The sequence below is a fragment of the Myxocyprinus asiaticus genome, chromosome 17 (genome assembly GCF_019703515.2).
Source record: "Myxocyprinus asiaticus isolate MX2 ecotype Aquarium Trade chromosome 17, UBuf_Myxa_2, whole genome shotgun sequence".
Classification (NCBI taxonomy): Eukaryota; Metazoa; Chordata; class Actinopteri; order Cypriniformes; family Catostomidae; genus Myxocyprinus; species Myxocyprinus asiaticus.
The window spans coordinates 18279541-18287064 of NC_059360.1; the positions used below are offsets into that span (position 1 = coordinate 18279541).

At 36.2% G+C, this 7524-nt stretch overlaps 1 pseudogene; it reads right to left on the bottom strand.

The window, feature by feature from the left end:
- Positions 1 to 497: 497 nt before the first annotated feature.
- On the bottom strand, positions 498 to 6008 carry LOC127454938 (zinc transporter 1-like; annotated as a pseudogene).
- Positions 6009 to 7524: the final 1516 nt, after the last annotated feature.

A 7524-nucleotide genomic window follows, 5' to 3' on the forward strand; every position in this document is an offset into this window, starting at 1 on the left:
GAATGATCATAATAAACAGAAAAGCATTAATAAAAGCAGACATACCGCACACTTTAAAACAGTCTAGCATTAAATACTTCATTGGTTTAATTTGAAGGAATATTCCGTGTTCAATACAAGTTAAGCTCAATCGACAGCATTCGTGGCATAATGTTGATTACCACAAAAACAATGTGCTTCATACAGTAGTTAAATAAAAAAATAAAAAAACTCCCTAATAAAAATATGATTTTATGTATTCTTGCATTATAACTTATGAAAAAGAAATATCTGCTCCTAATATCAGATCCATCAATCTATCTCTTTATTCATACTTCATTTGCAAATAGGTTTTAACCTTTAACATCTATGTACCTAGCAATAAAAAACAACAATACACAACATGGATAAAATTGCATATCAGATTTGATTAAGTCCAGACAATTGCCCTTATCTCTGCGAATATCAGCACGGAGCAAGCCGTCCTCTGCAACTCTGACAATACTGACATACTTGATCTAAACTGTTGATTCCATCTCCGTGTGTACAGTATCCTCTAATTTCTTCTGATCCCCCATCTTACAGCATTCCTGTGAGGTTTAGCATGCCTGTATGACTTTTCTTTACTTGGGGGCAACTCAGACTCTTGCTTAGCTTTTTTGGTCAGATTACAACAAAGCTTGGGGCCGCACTGACTTTTACAGGGAAGCTCACAGCGGGACTCACCAGATTCTTCAGTAATGGAAGAAAACTCTGGTTGAACAGTAGTAGCATAGATGCCCTGATCGTGGAAGATGTCTTTAATGCGCTTGGCTATGTCCATGTACGAGGCTGGATCCACACTCTTGATGTGAACAGTGGCAATAATGCGACTCCCAGCCAGTTGCCAGATGTGCAGATCATGGAAAGCCAGAACACCATCCAGACTCCTAGCTTACTATTCAGCTTGTGCATATCAATCTGTTTGGGAACTGTTTGCAGGAGGATGAGAGCCGACTCCTTCAGAAGGGGGAAAGTTGTGTAGAGCAAAATAGACACCATTATTATACACATTGTTGGGTCCAGGTAAAGCACCCAACATGGCCCAGCTACAGAGAAAGTTCTGGGGTCCCTGTTGGAGGACAGTTTGGATAAGCTCAGGACTGTGGTATTAACATGCTGGTGTTCGGTGAAGTGGCTGCTATGGCAGGGATTGAAGCAGATTTTGTCGCTGTGGCAAGGTGTCCACACAAAATTAAAAATCAAAGCATTGACTACAACAATGACAGAACCTAATGCATCACCCAGCACGTGCAGGAACACCCCATGCATGTTTAACTGGGAGGCCAACTCCGAACTTTGATCCAGGTCCTCCAATGAGCCATTGGTAGTGATTCTGACATCTATGTTGTCTGCAAAGAAAAAAATTAAAGAACATATAGTCCAAAAAATAAAAATAACCTTTTCAGTTATTCTGTGTATGAAAGTAAGAAGTAGCTGAGAAAATTGAAGCAAAGTTGTAAATTTTTCCAGCTGTGGATAAAGATTTCATTCAATAGAAATTGCTCTCAGAGGCGGCATTTTTTTAGTTGATGAAATATTTTAGATCTTTACAGACCCCCTGAGGGGGAAAACATAATCAATGGTTTTGCGTGCTCTCGCCAAACATTTGCGTTTTCTCGCAAAACTTTTGCATTCTCCTGCTAAATATCTTTGTTCTCTCGCAAATTGTTTGAGCGGTTTTCTCAAAAGATTTGCGCTTTCATGGCAGTCTTCTGCTGAAGTCTACCATGTCTAGAGCCGTCACAGAGACCGGTGAGATATCTCAGGACACTTATTTCAGTGAAATCTTTCAAGGAGAAGGACATTGTTTTGCATAATTTAACATTCCATTAAAAAAATCACTTACAGCACCTATAATTTCCATTACCTTTTAACCCTTATGTTGTGTTCCAGTAATTGTTTTTTTTTTTTTACTTTTTGATTTTTTCCAATTGGAATAAAATTCCTTGACTTTGTTCACATATGGTATTTGAACACTATATTTCACTTTGTTACACCTGTTGTGTTCCCGGTCAAAAATTACCGGCCACTGGAAATGAATGGATTAGACTACAAAATACAGAAATATTAAGTGTTCAGGAGCACCCCAGTCTTTTTGATGAGTACATATGTAGATGTGTGTTTGCATGTACACTCTTTGAGGAATATTTCAAGATCTACTCATTATATTATTTTGTGTTTGGGCTCGTTTGAATCAGGATAGTCTACTCTATGTCATTGTCTACGTTATATGTATGTTTCAGGAAGTAATAAGGAAAAACATGACAAAAAGACACCCCTGTTTATTATATTTATGAGTGTTGGCAGGAATTTCATACATTAATACTCACTGCAGTTTTGCCTCGGATTGATACAAATTTGCTCATTGCATTCTACTAACTGAGACCTTTCCAACAGTACATAACACATAGCTATCTCATCTTTTTTATATTTTTAACAACTCTGAATATAATTGTTGTGATAACAAATTTGCAAATTATGAGAACAAAACAGTTCTAATTTTCAGCAAATTAAAAAGAATAATTTAAGAATTGGATCAGCTATATGCATTATAAAGTCCAGATGCTAAGCTTTAAAATGACACCTATTTTGTTTAGATCAAGCAAGTGGTTATTATTTTATTACACAAATATTATTATTTATTTTTTTTCTGCATGATGAGCCCCCACAATTTTTATGTTAAAAAAAGAAGTACAAAACCTGTCATAATTACTGAAAAAGAAGTTGAAAAAATATCTAATGTAATATCTTGTGATAATATATGCAACGAGAGATTTATTAACAATCTTAGTGGACCGGTCATTTTTGACCGGGAACACAAAGGTGTTAGCACAAACAAAAAACAACACAAGGGTTAAGATTGTTTTAAATTAAAAGTTTAAGCATAACTAGTCAAATTAATATTCACTAATAATTTTCATGACCTTATAAGATTTTATGAAATTCCATGACTTCCCCGGGCCTGGAAATCACAATTTTAAAGTTTGAGCACAATCGGAAAGATTTTGATTTTAAAATTCCCTAGTATCTCAGGCTTTCCATGACTGTGAGCACCCTGAACACACATGTATTTTCACCTATTTTTAAGATTTACACATTTCAATTTCATTACAAAATTCAATCAAATTGATTTGTGTAATTTTTAACTAAATTAAATTAATAAAACGTAAAATATTCAGTTTTGTTAAAGATTAGCTACTCAATTCAATTTGATGGAATTTTGATATGAAATTGAAATTATAAATTATTTTTTGAGTGGCATAAAATTGATTAAAATTGCAACAGAATTCTAATAGCCTACCTGATTTCAACTCAGCAGTTTGGTCTTGTGAAATGTTGCTGTTTTTCATGAGATTGTACACCTCTTCATGTGCCTTTGATTTTTCATGATCTCTGCAATGTGTCTTGTGAACAGTGTGCCCCCCAGAGTGCCCCCCATGAGAGTGCCCATGCCCACCAAACCCTGCATGTTTGTGGAACAGGATAAGACCAAGCACGTTCACCAGGAGACCAGCAATGCCGACCCAAATGACCACGCGTGGATTCGAGATCTCATGAGGCAATGTGTAGCGCTCAATGGCTTCTAATAAAATAGTATAACAAAGGGCCGTCAAAAACACAGCGTTAACTAAAGCTCCCATCACTCCGTACATGTTTTTACTAGTGGATCGAATTGTCTCAATGCCACGATCAAGGCTATTACATCCGACAGCATATGAAAAGAGCTCTGAGGGGGGAACCGCACTCCCTTGCGTCCCCATTGGTAGAGTCACCATGCAAGTCTCTTGAGTCACATGCTCAGTGTGAGAAAATAAAAAGCCATTTAAATGGCATTGTAGTAATGCGCGTGCCTATGACATTACAAACAAATGAATGAAAATTACTCCCAAACTGTGCACAGATTAGTAATATAGTAGATTATCTTCACCTAAAAACTTATGGTGATGTCAGCTAAAATGGGCAATGAGGTTAAATGTGCCAGATAAGGTTGGAGTGTCATAGTTCTATAGGATTCAATAGCCAATCACTGCAAACTATTTTAAACAGTTGCCATAGTACTTGATATGCTTCAATTGATTGAATTGGTCTAAATTTGTTATGGTAGGCAGGGCAAATTATTTTACAGAGACTGGAGAAGAAAAAACATAAGATCAGTGCCCTGTCACACGAACTGCCCTATTTAACATATAAGGTTTTTTTATGCTCATAAGCAACTATTGAAATATCTAAGGTATCATGAATAATGTCATGATGGTCTCTATAAGAAAATAATCTGTGAATTGCAAAACAACCTAATTATTTGAAGTAAATGACCCCTATCTGCTAAAATGGGCCTCTAAGTTGCAGCTAAAATAGGTCACTATATTAAAACAAAGAGATGTTTGATGTTTCCTCTCACTGAAACTGTTCAAATAATTTAGAAAGAACAAAATTCAAGTTTGAATGTGTTATATTAGTATTGTATGAATGCAGTATCCATAAAGGGCTCAAATACACACAACCACCTCACACACACACTCACAAACACTCAAACAACTTTTATGAAAATAAATAAATAAATACATTTACACATAACATTACAATTATAAAGAAATTACAATTACATTATTAAAATTATCAAGACTGCTTATCACCCACACTGATGCTATATAATTCTTTACAGAACAATACAGTAATCTATAACACAAGTTACACACACACACACACACACACACACACACAGAATGGTAACAATACGCTGAGTGAGTTTTGGTATGGGAAGTTGTCTTTTAAAATTAGACCCTTTCGCTATGAGTATTGTTCTTATTCTAACACTTACAAATTTACCTCAATTTCTCTAAACGCAACCTCCTCCACTACTGTACACACATTGTAACACATATATTTGTAATGATATAACACATTTGTTGTAATGCATTTTTATTAATTAAATTATAAATAATTGTAAATAAATTAAAAGAGCACATTTCTTTGTTCTCTGTTCACTTGTTTTGCTATTCTGATTCACTGGCCCATTTTACCTGAACAGAACAGTGATGTTCTAGATGATATACCAAAAAAGTGGCCCACTTTAGCTGACAGCACCCGAAATATTGTAATTTTGAATTCTGATTTACATAACATTATTGTTATGCATGGGAGATTTTAAAGATGTAGTCCACATTATTGTAAAAAGATTATTATTTTTGGATTCATTTTCCTACTCCTTTCATTCAGAATAAACCAAACATTGCTTGTTGTAATAATTGATTTGTCTACTTAAAATTAACATATTTTGGGACAAGTTAGGATGCAGGGTCACTGAGGAATTAAGCAAACATATAAGGTGGTCAGCGGGGAACAGAAATAAAATTGTGGTACCTGCAGCATAAAAAAAAACTTGGTAGCAAATTCTCGTTCTAGAGTTTTGTTAGCTTTTATTTGGTCAGAAAGCTTAGATAATAAGCAAGACAAATAAATACATGAATCAATGGTAGAAAGCCAAATAAACAGACAGACAGACAGACAGACAGACAGATAGATAGATAGATAGATAGATAGGTTGATTGATTGGTAGGTAGATACAATGTAAGCCTGGACATGTTCATTTAACATTTCATTTAATGTTCACTCATTGCCCTAAAGTTATTTTTTCTGAGGTAAGAAATTGGGTTGACTCAACTTAGCTTAGTTTATCGTTCTGCTTTGGCTCAGATTGCATTGATATAAAAAATATAAATTCTTCTCAACATAAAAGGTCTTGTTGATACAACAGTTAAAACAATCAACAAAGCCTGTTTTGTTCAAATAACATAAATGTTATTAATTAATCTTGCTTTTAGTTCTGCTGTACTTTCAACTGTATACATGTGAAATACTTGGTACAACATCCTTTGCATTTTCATGTTCAAGCATCTTGCAAAGCAAACACAGCATGTGAAATTTAGTTGGGAATAGTTATAGTCTTCAACACTTGACACACAAACCTCAGTAATGGTGACAATCATCAAACATCAAGTAAAAGGATGAGCTCTGAACATCACCACACAACCATTAACTAACAGTTGTGACAAAAACAACAAAAGCACAGATCAAATCTGCAAACTGCTAAAACTAAGCCTAAAAAAAGTATTAATGTCGCAACACTGGGAGCAGATCAGCACCATTGTTTAATATGAAACTGTAAGTAAAAACAACTTTGTTCAACTACACTGGGACAATATTTAGGGTGATAATGTTTGTCTAACATGTTTAGATTCAAAGTAATTTATATTTCTTAGTCTCAAAGATTTTGCAATAAATAATGCCGCGTAAACTGCCATTGAATTCAACATATGTTTTTGAGTTAAGGTGACAAATACATGTGTTAATTCAACTTAAGTATTCAAATTGATACAATGTCATGAAAATTGTTCATTGTGTCAACTCAAAAAAGCACTTTAATATAATATCAAAAATATTGTTTACATTGGAACAGACTAAAATAAACAGATAAATTGACTGAACTCAAATTCCAGTAGAATGAGAGAAATCATTACATTTATTTGGGTTAAAACAACATCAGGGATAATAATGTGGATGGATGGAGACTGTAGGCCTAATATCTTATTTAGCACATAATAAATGAGTGTTAAAACTATCCCGGACGAGTGTTACAACAGTATCCAGACCAGCATGAGGGCAGCTATAACATACACTATATTGCCAAAAGTATTCGCTCATCTGCCTTTAGACGCATATGAACTTAAGTGACATCCCATTCTTAATCCATAGGGTTTAATATGACGTCGGCCCACCCTTTGCAGCTATAACAGCTTCAACTCTTCTGGGAAGGCTTTCCACAAGGTTTAGGAGTGTGTTTATGGGAATTTTTGACCATTCTTCCAGAAGCGCATTTGTGAGGTCAGACACTGATGTTGGACGAGAAGGCCTGGCTCACAGTCTTCGCTCCAATTCATCCCAAAGGTGCTCTATCAGGTTGAGGTCAGGACTCTGTGCAGGCCAGTCAAGTTCTTCCACACCAAACTCGCTCATCCATGTCTTTATGGACCTTGCTTTGTGCACTGGTGCGCAGTCATGTTGGAACAGGAAGGAGCCATCCCCAAACTGTTCCCACAAAGTTGGGAGCATGGAATTGTCCAAAATCTCTTGGTATGCTGAAGCATTCAGAGTTCCTTTCACTTGAACTAAGGGGCCAAGCCCAGCTCCTGAAAAACAACCCCACACCATAATCCCCCCTCCAACAAACTTCACAGTTGGCACAATGCAGTCAGACAAGTACCGTTCTCCTGGCAACCACCAAACCCAGACTCGTCCATCAGATTGCCAGATGGAGAAGCATGATTCGTCACTCCAGAGAACGCGTCTCCACTGCTCTAGAGTCCAGTGGTGGCGTGCTTTACACCACTGCATCCGACGCTTTGCATTGCACTTGGTGATGTATGGCTTGGATGCAGCTGCTCGGCCATGGAAACCCATTCCATGAAGCTCTCTACGCACTGTTCTTGAGCTAATCTGAAGGCC